Source organism: Aedes aegypti, chromosome 2, assembly GCF_002204515.2.
Source record: "Aedes aegypti strain LVP_AGWG chromosome 2, AaegL5.0 Primary Assembly, whole genome shotgun sequence".
NCBI lineage: Eukaryota > Metazoa > Arthropoda > Insecta > Diptera > Culicidae > Aedes > Aedes aegypti.
The window spans coordinates 203901835-203921246 of record NC_035108.1 but is presented as its reverse complement, the minus strand read 5'-3'; the positions used below and the strand labels follow the sequence as shown (position 1 = coordinate 203921246).

At 35.5% G+C, this 19412-nt stretch overlaps 1 protein-coding gene across 13 annotated transcripts in view; it reads left to right on the top strand.

The window, feature by feature from the left end:
- The window catches only part of LOC5575931 (aldehyde dehydrogenase, dimeric NADP-preferring), a 105727-nt gene that overhangs the window by 32928 nt on the left and 53387 nt on the right, over window positions 1–19412 (top strand). For 2 of the 13 annotated variants that reach the window (XM_021843745.1, XM_021843744.1), the window contains exon 1: window positions 4573–4754. The exons of 10 other annotated variants lie outside the window; for them this stretch is intronic. The gene's annotated coding sequence lies outside the window, so the exon portion shown is untranslated. Of the gene's footprint in view, window positions 1–4572; window positions 4755–19412 lie in introns of those variants that run through there. One more of the 13 variants, XM_001655873.3, reaches the window with a different exon arrangement.

Here is a 19412-nt window from a genome sequence, read left to right as displayed (position 1 = left end):
AATCGGCCATAGTGTCTGACCATGTGCTCCTGAGGGTTAGAACTACACTGACACTGTTACATTCATTCGTTAGCTAGGGTAAGTGTTCCCTTAATTGTGGGTGTTCCTATAGTTGCGGTAGTGCCGTTTTCACTGGTTTTATTACATTAACCACAGAACCGACACTGCCAATCGACGTATTGGCTTGTTGATACACGGAATAGCTGAAAAGAGCGTTCAAATTGCTTTAAAACTGATGAAATATCACTAAAATAGCTAAAATTTTACTTGCTTGTACCAATAGTTGCGGTAAAGTGTTCCTATAATAGAGGATTCCATAAGAAAACCACGGATACCGCAACTATAGGAACACAAATTAAAAATATACCGCAACTAAAGGAACAGTGTACCAATAGTGGAGGTATTATTTTTCACTGACATGCCGTGGGTTACTGCGATAAAATAATTTTTCTCATTAAGTCAATGATCGTTACTTCCCGTTACAACATAAACATGTACAGTAATTGCACTTCTTGAATTAAGGCGGTTAAATGAAGTTCAATCATGCTTAGTACCTCCACTATTGGTACATCTACCCTACAACTATGCCAAAACTGTTTTCAAATCGTACGTCTCAGTAATTAGTTAATGATTTATATTCAATCGGAAATTCTTCAACGGTGTTCATTAATCTTATCAACAGGTAAAATTGCTACATCTGGCGTGAAAGATCTTCTTTCCTGCGTTACGTTCTCACTGGGACAGAGCCTGCTTAGTATTCTTATGAGAACTTCCACAGTTATTAACTGAGAGCTTACTATGCCAATGACCATTTTTGCATGTGTATATCGTGTGGCAGGTACGATTATACTCTATGCCCTGGGAGGGCAACATGGCTTCTTTAAAGGTCGCTCGACCTCAACAAATTTACTTCAATTTGTTGACTATTCATTGAATGCAATGGACAATGGAAACCACGTAGAAGCTCTTTATACGGACTTTAGCAAGGCATTTGATCGTATAGACATACCAATGCTACTTTTCAAACTAAAAAAAATTGGAATCGAGCCAAGACTGCTGAAATAGCTTGAATCGTATTTAACTGACCGCCAACAAATAATAAAATTCAAAGGAAACAAATCAAAACCAATTCAAGTCACTTCGGGTGTCCCTCAAGGCTCTCATTTGGGACCTCTTCTTTTTATTATGTATGTAAACGACATTTCCTTCATTTTTAATAAACTCAAAGTGTTAATATATGCTGATGACATGAAGCTCTACCTGGAAATAAGAAATGAAGAAGACATCAATGTATTCCGCAATGAAATAGAAATATTCTACATATGGTGCAAAAAAAGCCTATTAGAACTGAATGTAAAAAAATGCAACCTAATATCATTTAGCAGAAAAAGAACAACACCGCGAATTTCAATTTCATTAGGAAATCAAAATGTAGAAAAATGTGAAAGAGTAAGGGACTTAGGAGTAATCTTAGACTCTAAGCTTTCTTTCGTAGACCACTACAATACAATAATTCACAAGGCTAATAACATGCTAGGGTTCATAAAACGCTTCTGCTACAACTTTCATGACCCATACACAATTAAAACTCTATATATTGCATATGTAAGATCAATCATGGAATACTGCAGCATTGTATGGTCTCCTTTCTCAATGACACACGAAGAAAGATTAGAATCTGTACAAAAACAATTTCTACTATATGCTCTTCGTAAATTAGGTTGGACATCATTTCCACTTCCACCCTACAAAGCACGCTGCATGCTTATTGACATACAAACTTTGAAAGAGCGGCGTGAAATCACAAGAGTTTCATTTGTAAATGATATCGTTTCGCAACGTATTGATTCTACAGAAAACTTATCAAAATTAAATTTCTACGCTCCTTCTAGGCAACTACGAAATCGAAACTTATTCTTGACAAATCATCATCGAACAAATTATGCCAAAAACGGGCCTCTAAATCAAATGATGGCCATTTACAATCAACATTGCGAAACTATTGACTTTACCATGTCTCGGCAAAATCTAAAAACATACTTCAAATCCACTAGAAATCGCAACACATAAAATAAAACAAAATGAAATTAACATTACTTACACTACACTTTTTTTTTTTCAATATTTTTTATAAATTTCATAATTTTAGTATTAAGAAATAAAACAAAAATATGTATATGTAAAATTTACTAGTCTACGTCGTTTGACGAAATAAATAAAAAAGTCTAAATAAAAAAGGTCGATAAAATTTCCAACCCGAAAAGATTCTCGACCGGTGGGATTCGAACCCACGACCCTCAGCTTGCTCTTGCTGCGCGTTTACCGCTACGGCTATTTGGGCCCCAGGCGTGAAAGATAGCACATACAAATTATGGCTGCTATGTTTTACTACATGTATCAATTGATGCCTGAAGAGCAGCTTAATTATTATAGTCAAAAATTTTCAGCTCACACTAAAATTAATAACTTTTACTAAGGCGTACTATTTGAGAACGGTCTTCGACAAAGTTGTAGCTGACGAATGTATCTAACAGTGTCAGTGTAGCTCTATCCTAAAAAGCGCATGCGAAAACACTATGACCGAGTGAATGAATTACTTCCCATACAAACTTTGAACGGCTTGTACAGTATCAGTTTCCATTCAAAAGAGCTCAAATTTTGGGAGAACACTTAGAAGTTGATCTAGAATCAAATGGAGCAAAAACGATTTTGTGAACCAGCCTAGTATACACTACACAGCTAAAAATATGTTGCAAATTTAAGTTTATTTTCATGCACATATTTGGAGCATCAAAATAAACCTAAATTTCAAAGACTAATTCATTATTTTTCAATCGAATTCACTTTAAATTTACACGATCATGTAATATTCAATCATTTTCAGTTAAAAATTGGATGTATATTCATTTGATTTTACATGATGCTGTAACAACACACGAATTTGATTTATTTTTACAGGAGACTTCAGTTTACATCACATTGAAAATTAAATATTTTTTTCTGTGTAACAACAAGAAGTCGTTCGTCATTTTTTGTTGATGTTATGTTTCAACCTAATCAGAATAGCCAAGGTCTGCCAGCCCTTAGAACCAGTTTGCCTTATCAGCATAATAAACTGATATGTTTATTATTATCGCATCTTAGGTGAATAATTATAAATCAGGATATTCAAAAGGATGGAAAATATTCCGGCTTGATGAGCCCATTCTAGTATTCCCCTCGTACACCTATGTGCGTCGTAATGAAAAGTTCAAAGCAGGGTTGACTCCACTGGCATCATTTCAGCACATCATTCTTCAAACGAACTACATGGTATTCGGCGTACGTAATATTGCGTGCCACTAACACACACCGCCACTGGGTCAATTATCGCTCTTACACTATGCCGGGTTAGCAAGTGGTGGGCACGAAGAAAATAATGGAAATAATTGATGTTCGCCAGTAGAGTACAACACACACAAAAAGGGGAGCCTAATTCATATGCATATTACTACGGGGAGCTACCACAGTGGGGCACAAATCAACGTTAGCCACGGCCCATTTGAATACAAAGGGAAATTATTATTTTCTGTAAGAATATTAATGTAATTAATATTTGATGAATATTAGAAAAACATAGAATTTGGGAAAAATAAAAATGAATAAAATATATAGCAGAATAAAACGAGTTTATTAGAATCAAAAAAGGAATACTACATGGAATAGAATATTCTCAAAAATATATAAGAGTCATTCCATACCAATAAAAACATGATTTTGCTTATCTTCTTCTAATTATATCTTTGAAACTAGAGCCATATAAAAAATGACCGTCGACTCTATTAAATGCGTTTTAAGTTAATTTATTGCCCAATGTAAAGTTGAAGTATTATGGACTGATTAAGCACTACACAGACAATAGACAATAAAAATAAGCATAACGGAGTTTCCGGATTACCTTGTAATTCCTATTTGATATGTTAAAAATAATTCAAAAGTACATTTAAATTTGAGTTTAAGGTTGCAGTGTTGCCAAATATGCGGAAGAAATGTCTTTAAAATCGTAATTTTATCATAATTTGAGTATATGATTTTATTATTATTAATGGATTAATGGCTAAAAAGATAGAACGCCTATTTTTTTAAATGGAATTTCTGGTAACATCTCTCATGTTTTGTTAAAGTAGATCTTTTATCAACCAATATAACGAGTGCATTAAAGACATATGAAGAAAAACAATTATAAAAAGTCGATGATCTGGCAACACTGTTATGAGCTTGTTTTCCAATGCCCATTGTAAGTTTATTTCTTAATCAAATGCAAGAATGCTTGTAAACACAATCGTGGGTTTTGTCAAATTTTCAATAACGTAAATTGAATTGGTTGATTAGTTGCTTGAATTGGTGATGGCCGATTATAAGTCCTATGTACATTTTCTAGAGGTGTTGTGCAATAAATTATTAACTATTTTAGATTACCATGACAAAAGTGTTTTTCAAACAATAAGATTTAAAATATCAATCTGGGACAAAATGTTTGAGCAACCCTGGTTCATATTGTAACAGTGAAGAACCTAGAGAACGAAGAGCTCCAGCAGTTGAGCTTCGGTAGGCAAAGTTGTCGCACGCGTAGTCGAGAAACAGTCAGTCGGTATTCGAAACGATCGCGTGTGTTTATTATCACATTCTCTCGCATTGGCTTGCAAATTGATCCGCTCGTTGTTACGGACAGAATAGTGCGCGAGTTCACCAAGTTCATCAATCGACAGACGGAGGTATTGAGTTTGCCACACGTTTGCCATGGTAGAAATTATTTTCTCTAAATTACGAAAAATGCTGCAAATCATGGCGATTGTTCGAAGTGTGTTTGTGGTACAGCACCCATTATATCTTCGAATAAAGCATATAGGCCGTAATGAGGGTAGCGAAAAGAAAAGTCTTTGAAAAAACAAACAAATGATTGATAAATACACATGGAACTGTGATGAGTGCGATGATGGAGTGGAAAAAAATCGGAGGTCAACTACCAAAGCGATTCTCAACGTCTTCGAATAAGTGTGAATTTTGAGGAAATTTTAACGCATTTCACAATTTGATAGCATAATTTGAAATTGAAAACATGTTCACATGAGCACACAAAAAAGTTGTTGATTCGAAATTGGAAGTGAATTGTATGTATGTATACACAAGCTTTGTCGATTTGATAACAAATGAAAACGAGTGGAAAGAATAAATATGACGAAGGCATTTCATACCCGCGACTACCATTGAAAGCCAAGCTGAAGGTACTTGGGTTCGAACCTCAAAGGGTACAGAAATCAACGTATCTGCCACACGATATACCTACGTATCCAAAAATGTCAACTTTGGCGTGTAAACTGAAAGCTTCTTATAGATGTGCTCAATAAACATGGAACTGAGAAGCAGGTTTTGTTCCACCCGAGATATAACACCATAGATAAGAGCACATAGTTGCTGTTGTACTGTTATCAGACATGAACTGCCAGCAACCCTCTATGAACAAAATACGCATAAATTATTTTTATGAAAAGACACCGACACGTTACCCGAGCAAAGTTGAATATCAAAATGATAACAAATCCTGTTACCTGGTTATCATCATTTGATAGCTGATTTTGTTATCACCTTGGTTGAATTAACAGCCAACATATCAAAAATGAGAACTCAAATTTGTTTGTCGAATAACAAAGTTTTTTTTTCACGAACTACAAATTTCCTCAACTTTTGATAACTATTGATAACTATAACTGGTTGCGTGAAAACTATTGGTTTAAAAGTTACAGATAGGTTGAATTTTGACATAAAAAATGCACCAAGACGAAAAGTAATGAGTCAGACAAACTATGCGTCGTATCTTTCCGGTGTCTTCAGCGCATTTGGTCCTTGTCACTCACTAAACAAATGCGCTGAAAACACCAAGATGCTACGACGCGTAGTTTTTCTGCTACATCACTTTGTGTATTGGTGCATTTTTTTTTATCAAAATTCAGCCTATCTGTAACTTTTGAACTAATAGTTTTCACACAACTTTCGCAATAGTTCTCGAAAATTGAGGAAATTTGTAGTTAGTCACAGTAAAAAATAAACGAATCGGTTGAGAAACGGCGGAGATATAGCTATCTGAAGTTGACCATTTTGTATGGGAAAACGGTTTGTTGGATTTTATATGTCCAATAATGTAACGTGTTCGGACTTACAATAGAAAAACCAGAACTTCCACTTCTAATCTATATTTACAGTCCGGTGGATCGTCTAGGACTAAGAGAGCTATCCTAGGGTTCATACATCTTTTATAGGCAATATGTACAGGAAGTCTACACAGTAGACAATAGATATTCCTTACAATAGCTTACACTCTATGGTGACATCTGTGTTTAGTGAGAGAAACAATTATAGTATCTTTGCTATAATAGGGTTTTCTGATACATTACATACTGTAATCCCTGTATGTTCCGGGAGAATAGTGCGTGGCCTCTTATTATCATAAATTTAGTTTTCGTAACATTTAGTGATAGCAGATTGTTTTCTAGGTATACACTTACAATAAGAAGATCCTCTCTCATTTTATCAACAATTTCTTGAGGAGTCCGCCCAGTATAAAAGAAAACTGTATCATCAGCAAATAGTCCAGGAACACCGTTAAGCCGTAAGTTACATAGATCGTTAACATAAATAAGAAACAACAGCGGTCCGAGGTTACTTCCTTGGGGTACCCCGATTTCAATACTAAGTTCACTACTCCGACATCCATTAACAATGACAGCTTGTTTCCTATTCTGCAGGTAACTCCTTGGCAAGTTGTTAGGAAGACCCCGAACTCCACACGCCTCAAGTTTATTTTAGAAGAAATCCGTGGTCAATCTTATCAAAAGCCTTTGACAAATCCAAGAACAGACAACCAGCAATGTTCTTATGACGATCAATAGTTTCTGACAGCTCATCTACTAGTTCAAGCATGGCTATTTGAGTTGAAGAGCCTTTACGAAAACCGTATTGCTTGTTATAGAAGAATGAGTTAGAATCCAAAAATTCGAGAAGACGTTGGGTGAGCAGTTGTTTGAAAACCTTGTTAAGTGCCGGTAACACGGATATTGGCCGATAATTATTAACTAGTTTCCAGTCTCCAGTTTTGAATACTGGATAGACAATCGCTTTCTTAAGGCAATCGGGGTATATTCCAATAATAACTGAATCATTGATGGCATCGGCTATGTCAAGAAGATTGTATTTGGAACCTCTCTGATAGTATGGTGAGCGTTAATGTTGTTTGATGATGACAAATTCTCAGCTAGTCGACTATCAATCGAGGTGAAGAGTTCATTGAAGATTTTAGATACAAGTGCAGCATAAGAAATCTCCCTACCGTCAATGTACAGTATGATTTCACGTAGTTGGCAGTTTGTACATAAAAATGTTATAGGAAAGATGTGTGATAACATATTTTGTTATCAACCTATAATCAAGAAGGTTTGTCAAGGATACAATGATAACAAATTTTGTTGTTATTTGGTTATCACTGATAACATAATATCAAAATGATAACAGCGATAATGAAAGTTGTTATCATATTGATATCAACCAGTTATTCGACTTTGCTCGGATTATTATAATGCCTCCAGTGGATGATTTGCCCTTTGAAGCACACCAGACAACGGACTAGCATGCAACGTCCAATAACACAGTCGAAAAACCATCCGCGAAAAGTTTTCCGGAGTGAAGCGGGGATCGAACCCACACCCCTTGACACGATGCGGCTAAATTCTTGGTAACACTAACCGCACGGCCACGGTGCAAATAGGTTGTTACAGATACATCCACTCGCAAATTGCTGATTTAGCAAGCTATTTGAGACTATGGAAGAACAATATCATTGAATTGTATCACTGGAGCAACAGAATGGGCAAGCTTACAAAGAAAAATTTCTAGAGAATAGAAATTTCCAATACGTACAATCGAACGCAGGTTCCGTGATGTGTTGATCCGACATTACAGTCTTGATGCCATAGAATTCAAAAAAAAAAAAACAAAAAAACAAATGTGATGAAATATGGCACACTAGAGTGATGCAAATTTTGAAATGTTGGCTCCCCTATGCTTTTATATATGGTAAATTTATATTATGGTAAATAGCATCGTCCCAAAGTTTGAAATAATTCTGAAGAAATTTGACTGTGCACAAGCCATTTGAAGTTTATATGGAGATTACTAAGGAAAACGCCAACTTTTTGTGTCCAGGCCTCTATCTCTTCGACATAATATTTCATGGGAAAGTGAACAACCTTTGGTCATGTGAAATCTTTTCAGCTACAACTTTACTGAAGACCACATTTTGATAGGACTTAAGGATAAATTGCTATTCTTAATCATAAACTGGGTTTGCATTTTGCATGCTTAACCAACTGCTCGGCAGGCAACAGTGGTGCTCTTGGCGGGAAGAATAGATCAAAGTAATCCAGGCTACTATGTTCTACAGCAAAACATCAGTGTTGCTTCTTCTTCTTCTTGGCATTACGTCCTCACTGGGATAGAGCCTGCTTCTCAGCTTAGTGTTCTTATGAGCACTTCCACAGTTATTAACTGAGAGCTTTCTTTGCCAAAGTTGCCATTTTCGCATTCGTATATCGTGTGGCAGGTATGATCATACTCTATGCCCAGGGAAGTCAAGGAAATTTCCTTTACGAAAAGATCCTGGACCGACCGGGATTCGAACCCAGACACCTTCAGCATGGCTTTGCTTTGTAGCCGCGGACTCTAACCACTCGGCTAAGGAAGGCCCCATCAGTGTTGCTCTAAAAGTAATTGAATGATCATCTCAGCATGATTTAGACTTTGTTATTACTAATAACAAATTATCCTTACGTCCCATCAAAATGTGGTCTTCGGCAAAGTTGTAGCTGGGAAGATTTCACATGAGTAGAGTTTGTTCACTTTTCCATAAGTTATTATAACGAGCAGTTAGAGGACTGAACACAAAAGGTTTGTCTTTTCCATAGTGATTTCCATAGAAACTTCAAATGGCCTGTGCACAACCAAATTTATCCATATCACTTCAAATTTTGGGAGAATGATTTTCATCATAATTGATACCATTTAAGTATAGGGGAGCAAAAACTTCGAAATTTGCATCAGTGTACACTGCGATTGTTTAAATTTTCTACTGGACTAGTCTGTGATCGTATGCGATTTAACATAAAACAAAATAACAAAAGTTGATTTGACAGCTACTACGGATTGATTCGACTCGCTTTGTACGAGTGTACGGGACGAAACAAAATGTAATGAAACTCAGAAACAAGCGTTTTATGCGAGAAAACTCATCAATCTGACGATTTCATTTTCCCTTGTTTTGCGGGTTTGATGTAATTTGATGCGACTTATGGTTGACTAGGATGACATAAGCAAGCAGAGTAATGTCGATTTCAGTCGATTTTAGTGATAAAAGTATCAGCCCACCATATTCCCCGATCAATTTTTTTTTGTAAATTTTCAAGCTTTAATTTAAGAAATAAGTCAAAATAATGGAAACTCCATCTGATTTAAAAATATTCTTGAAAAAAAAAGACAGACAAAGAAGTCATTAGTACTGTGCAAGAATTTATGTATGGATGTTTGTATTCAAGGAAAATGCAATTTATGTATTCAGTAAAAAGTTAGGAAACTCGACAGAAACGCTGAGCTTTATTTATTCTAATTTTTTCCCTTAAAGCTTAAAAGAAATGATGATGCGCTAAGATTTTTTGTAAGTTTTTTTTTCGTCCTTGAGGAATCAATCATTTCGTTCGGACAAATAAAAGTGGAACAGACTTCAATTGGGTTCCAGAATAAAACAGATAACAATTTTTGACCAACGAAAGAATTTTTCAGCGCTGACTGTTCAAAGATTTTGAGACTCATGTACAAGTTATGACTCCCTTCAAGAAGGCAGGGAGGTTTTTATTCACAAATGGTCTAAAGATAAAACGTCGAAAAGACGAATTGTCGAAAACAGGTCAACAGGAGAAAAGGTTGAAAATCTTTGAAAAGGTTTGGTGGAAAATTTGCCTTTCTCCAAAGATTTTAGACTTTTTGTCTCTATTTTTTTGTTCTTCGACCTTTTTCCTTTCGATCATTTGTCTTTCGTCCTTTTTTCTAGACCTTCCGTTCTTTCAATTTTTTTCATATATTTCGCAGAGGGTATTGGACAGCATAGGGAGTTGAGTTTTGCAAGCATTAGGAGAAATCTACCAGTTTTGCTAGTATGTACAAATGAACCTGTTACCCTCAATCAAAGATTTTTAAATATTATTTTTACGTATAATGCGTAAATGAAAGTTGTTTGAATATTTATGCGCAGCATTATGTTTAACATTCAAAATTACATAACATAAAAAAATGTTTTGTTTTTCACATGTTCGTATTACTACCATTGAAAACAATATTCCTATTTGAAATGTTTAAAAATTTACTTGGATACATTAGAGAAACATGATCTAATTACAATTTTATTTGCAAACCTATTGTCTCAACAATCCTTATTTTGTTACACACTAGACTGTTTCATAATGTGAAACAAAACTTAACTAAAAAAGTGTCAGTATTCTCGTGAAGTTCTTAGACGTTTTGTACACACAAGCATGTAAAAACCCTTCAAGAACCTAACTGTGCATTGGTCCTAACAAGGATCGAAAAAGGAATCAATAGGAATAAAAAGTAGCACTGAAGATTACTGTAACACTGAGAAGTACTGTTTTATTGCTACATAATTGCTTCAAAAATTCCATCCACTGAATGATTATATATGTACGCACAACATGAGAGTACGATGTGCACTGATGAGACTATCACTTGTTTATTAGTAACGAGACGGTTTTCGAAAAGTTGACAGTTTGATAGTTAAAATGTTTTCCAACTTACTAGAACAAACACATGCTTTCGCATGCTTCTGAAACATGGTTAAAATGGTCATTTGTTTATTTGTTTGTTGTTAAAAGGTCAATTACTTTTCATTCAATTAGTCTATACTACCAAGATTAGTTGCAGATGTATACGCTTATCTTGAAATTTGAAATCTTCATATTGAAATATATACGAGTATTGCACGAAGAGCATACAGTTCGATGTTGATAATGCAACGTTTTGGTAGCGAAGCTGAAAAAAAAAATCAACTGAATGTTTTACAACCTTTTACCAACGAAGTTTTAGCCCAAATACTATACGTTTCATAATAATCGACATTTTGACGTCATGTGTTGGGGCCATAATAGGACATTTGGTAGCTTTGCGCCGAATGAAATACAATTCCAGAGCAAAAAGCACTACTAATAGCCTCATAAAGTTTAATCTTTTACCATCCCGAATTGTCCATCAAGACGAGAATCACATACACATAGTTTGAGTCAGTACGAGCCGTAATTACATTTTGGTTTCGTACCTCCATCGAGTAGAGAGGCCTTCAAATTCATACGCTCTTTGGCGGGGTCGACGATGAACGACCAGCCGATCCGCGGACTATGGACTACAGCACCGAGGTGTGCAAAGTTTATACCACTTTTTTATGGTGATGATTTTTTTTATATAACCCACACGGGAGTAGCAACCCCATTCATGCAGTGAGTGAGTACAGAGAAAAGGCGAAACAGCAAGTGAAGTGTATTTACAGAAATTGTACGATGGGTTGCTCAATTCATTTTTACTGGTATGCATGACTCGTCTAGATTGAAGCGCGCGCGCAATTTGAAGCAATGGCGTGTGTAAGGTAGGGACGGATCTCAGTTATGATATTTGCAGAATTCAATGAAACTGAAACTATTTTGGATGTGAAAGCAGGAAGTCAAATTAGTCCATGAACGATTTTTAGAACTCAATAATTCGCAATGTTTATGCGGCTTCCATACAATTTGTATGGAACGAAAAATGGTTGAAAAAAATCAAAGACAATTTTCTCCAAAATAAGATTTTTGTCATTCACATCTTTGCTTCTAACACTCTCATGCACTTGCATGTCTACAACGTATGGCAAGCATGAAGATACTCTATGCCCTGGGAAGTCAAGAAAATGCCCTTTACAAAAAGACCTTCGGTGGGTTTCGAACCCACGACCCTCAGCTTGGTCTTGCTGAATAGCAAAGCGTTTACCGCGAAGGATAGTTAATATATTGTTATTGAAGTTTTTCCGACAAAATATTTTCTTATGCATTTCATTAGAGTTACAACAATAACACATCTGTATTTTTTATAATATACAAGCATATTTTGTCTTCTGAATGTCGTCGAGAGATATTTTTATGTTTGCCTCAATTAAAGTTATTCACATCGAAATAAGCGTGTTTCAGCAAGAACGACAACAATAACTCCCAAACGAAAAGAGGTAGTGAGTTTCTTCACTCACCGAATTACGCATTTCTCAAAACTCTAGAAGTGGATCATACACAACTTCGATATATTACAATTAAACCGGTTTTATACCTACAAGCGTGGCTTAGTAGCTGTAGTATATATTTGGTTCTTTCTTGATTCACTTTTAAAATAGACATATTGTTCTGATAATTTCCTGCTTGGTACTTTATCTCCTTCTCATTCCGTTTTCAATGGTGCATTTTTGTTTAAATTGTCTTCTTCTATTCATTTTTTTCGTGTTTCTGTGGGAATCAACGAAATATAAATTATTATATTTTCACAATGTCTCCAATCCAGCCATTGAAATGTATCCTGAGGATCGTCTCCAAGCCACAATCTGGTACTCGAGATTCTACCCGCGAGGATCGCCTCCGGGTCTCGAAATGGTATACTTTAATCCCCTAAACTGGGTCCCACCTTATCTTGAGAGCAGGGTTCTGAATTTTCGTATCAATGATACGAAATCTACGATTTTTCGCACGTAAGGAGAATGCTTTTATCGCTTTCTCACGTGAACATCTTTTTTCGCTCACACTTATTTTCCCTAGACTAACGATGGAGGATAACCGAAAATCATTCCACTCTGGGGATAATTTCTTTTTCACTCCATCGGATTTTCGCTCACCAACTGCTCCCGAGAATTATCACTGTGTGGATAAACAAAAACTGGTGCCGGCAATGGGATTTGAACCTAGAACATTGCTAAAAACTACCGCGATGCGTGCACGCTAACTATGCTACCACATCAACTTGACGAAAGTAGTAATTAATTTGAAGCATAAAAGCAACTGGCTGCTTGTGGCGATGGACACATGGAAAGTTCTCCATGGAGAGGAGAAGGAGAAAATAAAATTCTCACAGCTGTGGAGTTGTGCCATTATCTATTTTCGCTTAGTTTTGTAGACGGATAATTTCGCAAGGCAGCTTTTCGCTGAAAATTGTGGTGAGGGAGAAATCCATTATCGTGAGAGTGAGTGAGAATTCGGAAGCTTGCTTGAGAGTCATCCTGAGGTTCGCCTCATAGATCTAATTGATTTCCCTCAAGGATCGGTTACAACGTATTTTATCCCTTTATCTTTACCTGAGGATTGTCGGCAGGTTTTCTATTTGGGGAAGGGGTGGTAAAATGAACACCTTAAGAAAATCATCTTGTTTCTGATAAAAAAAACGAGGAATTTGTATAGCTCTATCGCACAACATCAAAAATAGGGATGTAATCTAAAGCAGTGACATGGATTCAGACTAAAATAGCTAAATTTTCACATATTTTCATCGCTATCAAAAAGCGATGCAAATGTTCATTTTACCTGCACTATGTGGGTAAAATGAACAGCGATAGGTGGTAAAATGAACACCACGCAAAAAACGTGAGCAAAACACATAATTCTGAAAAATTTTATTGTCCTACCGAAAATACATCCATTAATGATTGTCACCCATTCAAAAAGAATTCTATAGTAGACCTATTCATATTTTCAAAAATGTCTGGAAACTCCCCAGTCAACCAATACTTTGATTTTTCATTGCGAAATGAACTTCTGGCCAAAATTTCACTCAATTTAGAGTAAATTTAGTTGTGCTTCAAATCAATTATGTGTTTTTGGGCTATTTTCAAGCTTTAAAAAATCATAACTACCGAACAAAACATCAAAATTTATCGGAAATACTTCTACATAGTAGTTTATCCAATTCTACGAACTTTTGCTGGACATAATTTTATGATTGGAGCAAGTTTTAACATAGTTTGGTTGAGGTTTGTATCTCGAGGTTCTTGAAAATCTCTTTTTTCGGGAAGTGTTTTCACTGAAAAGCATGCCTGCATGAAAATTACGGATTTTTAATTTCCATACATGATGATAATGCATATCTAAAAGTCAATCCCGTTCAAAGTAACCATTTATCTTACGAAAATAAATTTTAAAAAATAGGTAATTATGAAGCACATTTGTAAATCCACTGTGGGTGAGCCAAGAGCACCACCGTGAGCTTCAATGAATACAAAAAATGAACACGTTAGCACTGCCTTTTCTCAGTCGATGATGATGATTGTTTTCAAATCGTTCTAAATGATCAGTGAAATGCGATCAAAACAATCATGACTCGGAAAGAAAAAGCAATGCTAACTTGTTCAATTCATTCGTTTCCGGTACATGTGTCATACATGATTTAACTATCATCAGGTTGCGATGCGGTGCTCGATCTTTGGGCATTTATTATAATTTATTGCCTTTAGCAACATGTAATCTGTTGATGGTCAATGAATTCATAACTGTATTATGTTTGATTCCCGTTGACTAAGGCCTGAAAAAATAATACCAATGCATGTTTTATATACCATGTATATTGAGAAAACTGTAATTTCTGGGTACAGCGGAGTACAAATTTGGATCAAACAATGTTAAAACTCAATTTAATCTTGTAAGCGTGTTCGACAAACTTTAACAGAATAGAATTAGCTTTCAAATAGTGGTAATAGCAAGTGGTTTTGATTTTCCACATGCTAGTTATGATTTTTGAAACCTTGAAACAAGCCCAAAAACACATTTTCAACTTGAAGCATACTGAAATCTTTATCAAATGAGCTGAAAATTTTACCAGACATTGTTCTTAGCATGAGAATTCCGAATACTGCTTGACCGGTAGATTTCCAGACATTTTTTTGAATATGAACAGGTCTATTCTATAGGTATCAAATTTGACATCATATCATAACGATATTCACCTCACTGAAAAACATCAAGTCTTTCGAGCTAAAAGTTACGTCAGTTCTAATTTTCAAACGTGGTTTTCTAAAATCTTAGCTTTCTTTGGTATTTTCACTTCAATTGACCTACGTATCAACCCGAACACTCAGATTTATGCTCTAAATCGTCCGTGCGTGATAAAAGTACATCAAAATTTGTTTTTTCTCTGTAAAAGGCACGGTGTTCATTTTACCACCCCTGTTCATTTTACCACCACTTCCCCTAATGTTACTTTGATCTGAGGATCGCCTCGAAATCATTCTAAGTAACAACAACCAAGTTTTTTTTCTACATCCTAGGGTTGCCTACGGATAGTTTGGTATATTCCTACCCCCAATTTGATTTTCTGCCATAATCTCAGGAATCGCCCTAGATTTCCAATTTTTCACTGCACCCGAAAATCACGAACGAGTGACAAAAATATTACTTTCAGGGCATACATCTTAGGGTACAATTTAAACCCTAAGATGGATAACAAATTTTGAATTTGATAGATTCACATTTACAATATTTGTATCCAACGTGCATTCGCTACTCACGCGATTCAAGTGCCAAAAGTCTAAACTTCAGCCAATAGAATCCTACCTTGTATTTAATTATCCCTATTCGAAGTGTATCCTGATCACTTTTAAATTAAATGAAAATACTAAGCGAGCACAAGCATGTATTTTTTAACATTCGCTAGCTATCGGCTGAAAGCCTCCATTAAAACTAATGATGATAAAAGTTACTTGTTAGGAATATTGTTCTGATAATTTCCTGCTTGGTACTTTATCTCCTTCTCATTCCGTTTTCAATGGTGCATTTTTGTTTAAATTGTCTTCTTCTATTCATTTTTTTCGTGTTTCTGTGGGAATCAACGAAATATAAATTATTATATTTTCACAATGTCTCCAATCCAGCCATTGAAATGTATCCTGAGGATCGTCTCCAAGCCACAATCTGGTACTCGAGATTCTACCCGCGAGGATCGCCTCCGGGTCTCGAAATGGTATACTTTAATCCCCTAAACTGGGTCCCACCTTATCTTGAGAGCAGGGTTCTGAATTTTCGTATCAATGATACGAAATCTACGATTTTTCGCACGTAAGGAGAATGCTTTTATCGCTTTCTCACGTGAACATCTTTTTTCGCTCACACTTATTTTCCCTAGACTAACGATGGAGGATAACCGAAAATCATTCCACTCTGGGGATAATTTCTTTTTCACTCCATCGGATTTTCGCTCACCAACTGCTCCCGAGAATTATCACTGTGTGGATAAACAAAAACTGGTGCCGGCAATGGGATTTGAACCTAGAACATTGCTAAAAACTACCGCGATGCGTGCACGCTAACTATGCTACCACATCAACTTGACGAAAGTAGTAATTAATTTGAAGCATAAAAGCAACTGGCTGCTTGTGGCGATGGACACATGGAAAGTTCTCCATGGAGAGGAGAAGGAGAAAATAAAATTCTCACAGCTGTGGAGTTGTGCCATTATCTATTTTCGCTTAGTTTTGTAGACGGATAATTTCGCAAGGCAGCTTTTCGCTGAAAATTGTGGTGAGGGAGAAATCCATTATCGTGAGAGTGAGTGAGAATTCGGAAGCTTGCTTGAGAGTCATCCTGAGGTTCGCCTCATAGATCTAATTGATTTCCCTCAAGGATCGGTTACAACGTATTTTATCCCTTTATCTTTACCTGAGGATTGTCGGCAGGTTTTCTATTTGGGGAAGGGGTGGTAAAATGAACACCTTAAGAAAATCATCTTGTTTCTGATAAAAAAAACGAGGAATTTGTATAGCTCTATCGCACAACATCAAAAATAGGGATGTAATCTAAAGCAGTGACATGGATTCAGACTAAAATAGCTAAATTTTCACATATTTTCATCGCTATCAAAAAGCGATGCAAATGTTCATTTTACCTGCACTATGTGGGTAAAATGAACAGCGATAGGTGGTAAAATGAACACCACGCAAAAAACGTGAGCAAAACACATAATTCTGAAAAATTTTATTGTCCTACCGAAAATACATCCATTAATGATTGTCACCCATTCAAAAAGAATTCTATAGTAGACCTATTCATATTTTCAAAAATGTCTGGAAACTCCCCAGTCAACCAATACTTTGATTTTTCATTGCGAAATGAACTTCTGGCCAAAATTTCACTCAATTTAGAGTAAATTTAGTTGTGCTTCAAATCAATTATGTGTTTTTGGGCTATTTTCAAGCTTTAAAAAATCATAACTACCGAACAAAACATCAAAATTTATCGGAAATACTTCTACATAGTAGTTTATCCAATTCTACGAACTTTTGCTGGACATAATTTTATGATTGGAGCAAGTTTTAACATAGTTTGGTTGAGGTTTGTATCTCGAGGTTCTTGAAAATCTCTTTTTTCGGGAAGTGTTTTCACTGAAAAGCATGCCTGCATGAAAATTACGGATTTTTAATTTCCATACATGATGATAATGCATATCTAAAAGTCAATCCCGTTCAAAGTAACCATTTATCTTACGAAAATAAATTTTAAAAAATAGGTAATTATGAAGCACATTTGTAAATCCACTGTGGGTGAGCCAAGAGCACCACCGTGAGCTTCAATGAATACAAAAAATGAACACGTTAGCACTGCCTTTTCTCAGTCGATGATGATGATTGTTTTCAAATCGTTCTAAATGATCAGTGAAATGCGATCAAAACAATCATGACTCGGAAAGAAAAAGCAATGCTAACTTGTTCAATTCATTCGTTTCCGGTACATGTGTCATACATGATTTAACTATCATCAGGTTGCGATGCGGTGCTCGATCTTTGGGCATTTATTATAATTTATTGCCTTTAGCAACATGTAATCTGTTGATGGTCAATGAATTCATAACTGTATTATGTTTGATTCCCGTTGACTAAGGCCTGAAAAAATAATACCAATGCATGTTTTATATACCATGTATATTGAGAAAACTGTAATTTCTGGGTACAGCGGAGTACAAATTTGGATCAAACAATGTTAAAACTCAATTTAATCTTGTAAGCGTGTTCGACAAACTTTAACAGAATAGAATTAGCTTTCAAATAGTGGTAATAGCAAGTGGTTTTGATTTTCCACATGCTAGTTATGATTTTTGAAACCTTGAAACAAGCCCAAAAACACATTTTCAACTTGAAGCATACTGAAATCTTTATCAAATGAGCTGAAAATTTTACCAGACATTGTTCTTAGCATGAGAATTCCGAATACTGCTTGACCGGTAGATTTCCAGACATTTTTTTGAATATGAACAGGTCTATTCTATAGGTATCAAATTTGACATCATATCATAACGATATTCACCTCACTGAAAAACATCAAGTCTTTCGAGCTAAAAGTTACGTCAGTTCTAATTTTCAAACGTGGTTTTCTAAAATCTTAGCTTTCTTTGGTATTTTCACTTCAATTGACCTACGTATCAACCCGAACACTCAGATTTATGCTCTAAATCGTCCGTGCGTGATAAAAGTACATCAAAATTTGTTTTTTCTCTGTAAAAGGCACGGTGTTCATTTTACCACCCCTGTTCATTTTACCACCACTTCCCCTAATGTTACTTTGATCTGAGGATCGCCTCGAAATCATTCTAAGTAACAACAACCAAGTTTTTTTTCTACATCCTAGGGTTGCCTACGGATAGTTTGGTATATTCCTACCCCCAATTTGATTTTCTGCCATAATCTCAGGAATCGCCCTAGATTTCCAATTTTTCACTGCACCCGAAAATCACGAACGAGTGACAAAAATATTACTTTCAGGGCATACATCTTAGGGTACAATTTAAACCCTAAGATGGATAACAAATTTTGAATTTGATAGATTCACATTTACAATATTTGTATCCAACGTGCATTCGCTACTCACGCGATTCAAGTGCCAAAAGTCTAAACTTCAGCCAATAGAATCCTACCTTGTATTTAATTATCCCTATTCGAAGTGTATCCTGATCACTTTTAAATTAAATGAAAATACTAAGCGAGCACAAGCATGTATTTTTTAACATTCGCTAGCTATCGGCTGAAAGCCTCCATTAAAACTAATGATGATAAAAGTTACTTGTTAGGAACGATTCAGTATAACTCACATTGTTATAAAACAACAATAATTTCAATATTACACTCCTCTTTACTGAGATGAAAAAATATAAATATCGAAACAACAGTCGTTATATATCTTTAATTTTCCAAATATTTTCATGAAGAAATATTCATTAATTTACAAAACTATATACTATCTGCTTGCCACTGGCGTTCAAGTCCAACTCTTATA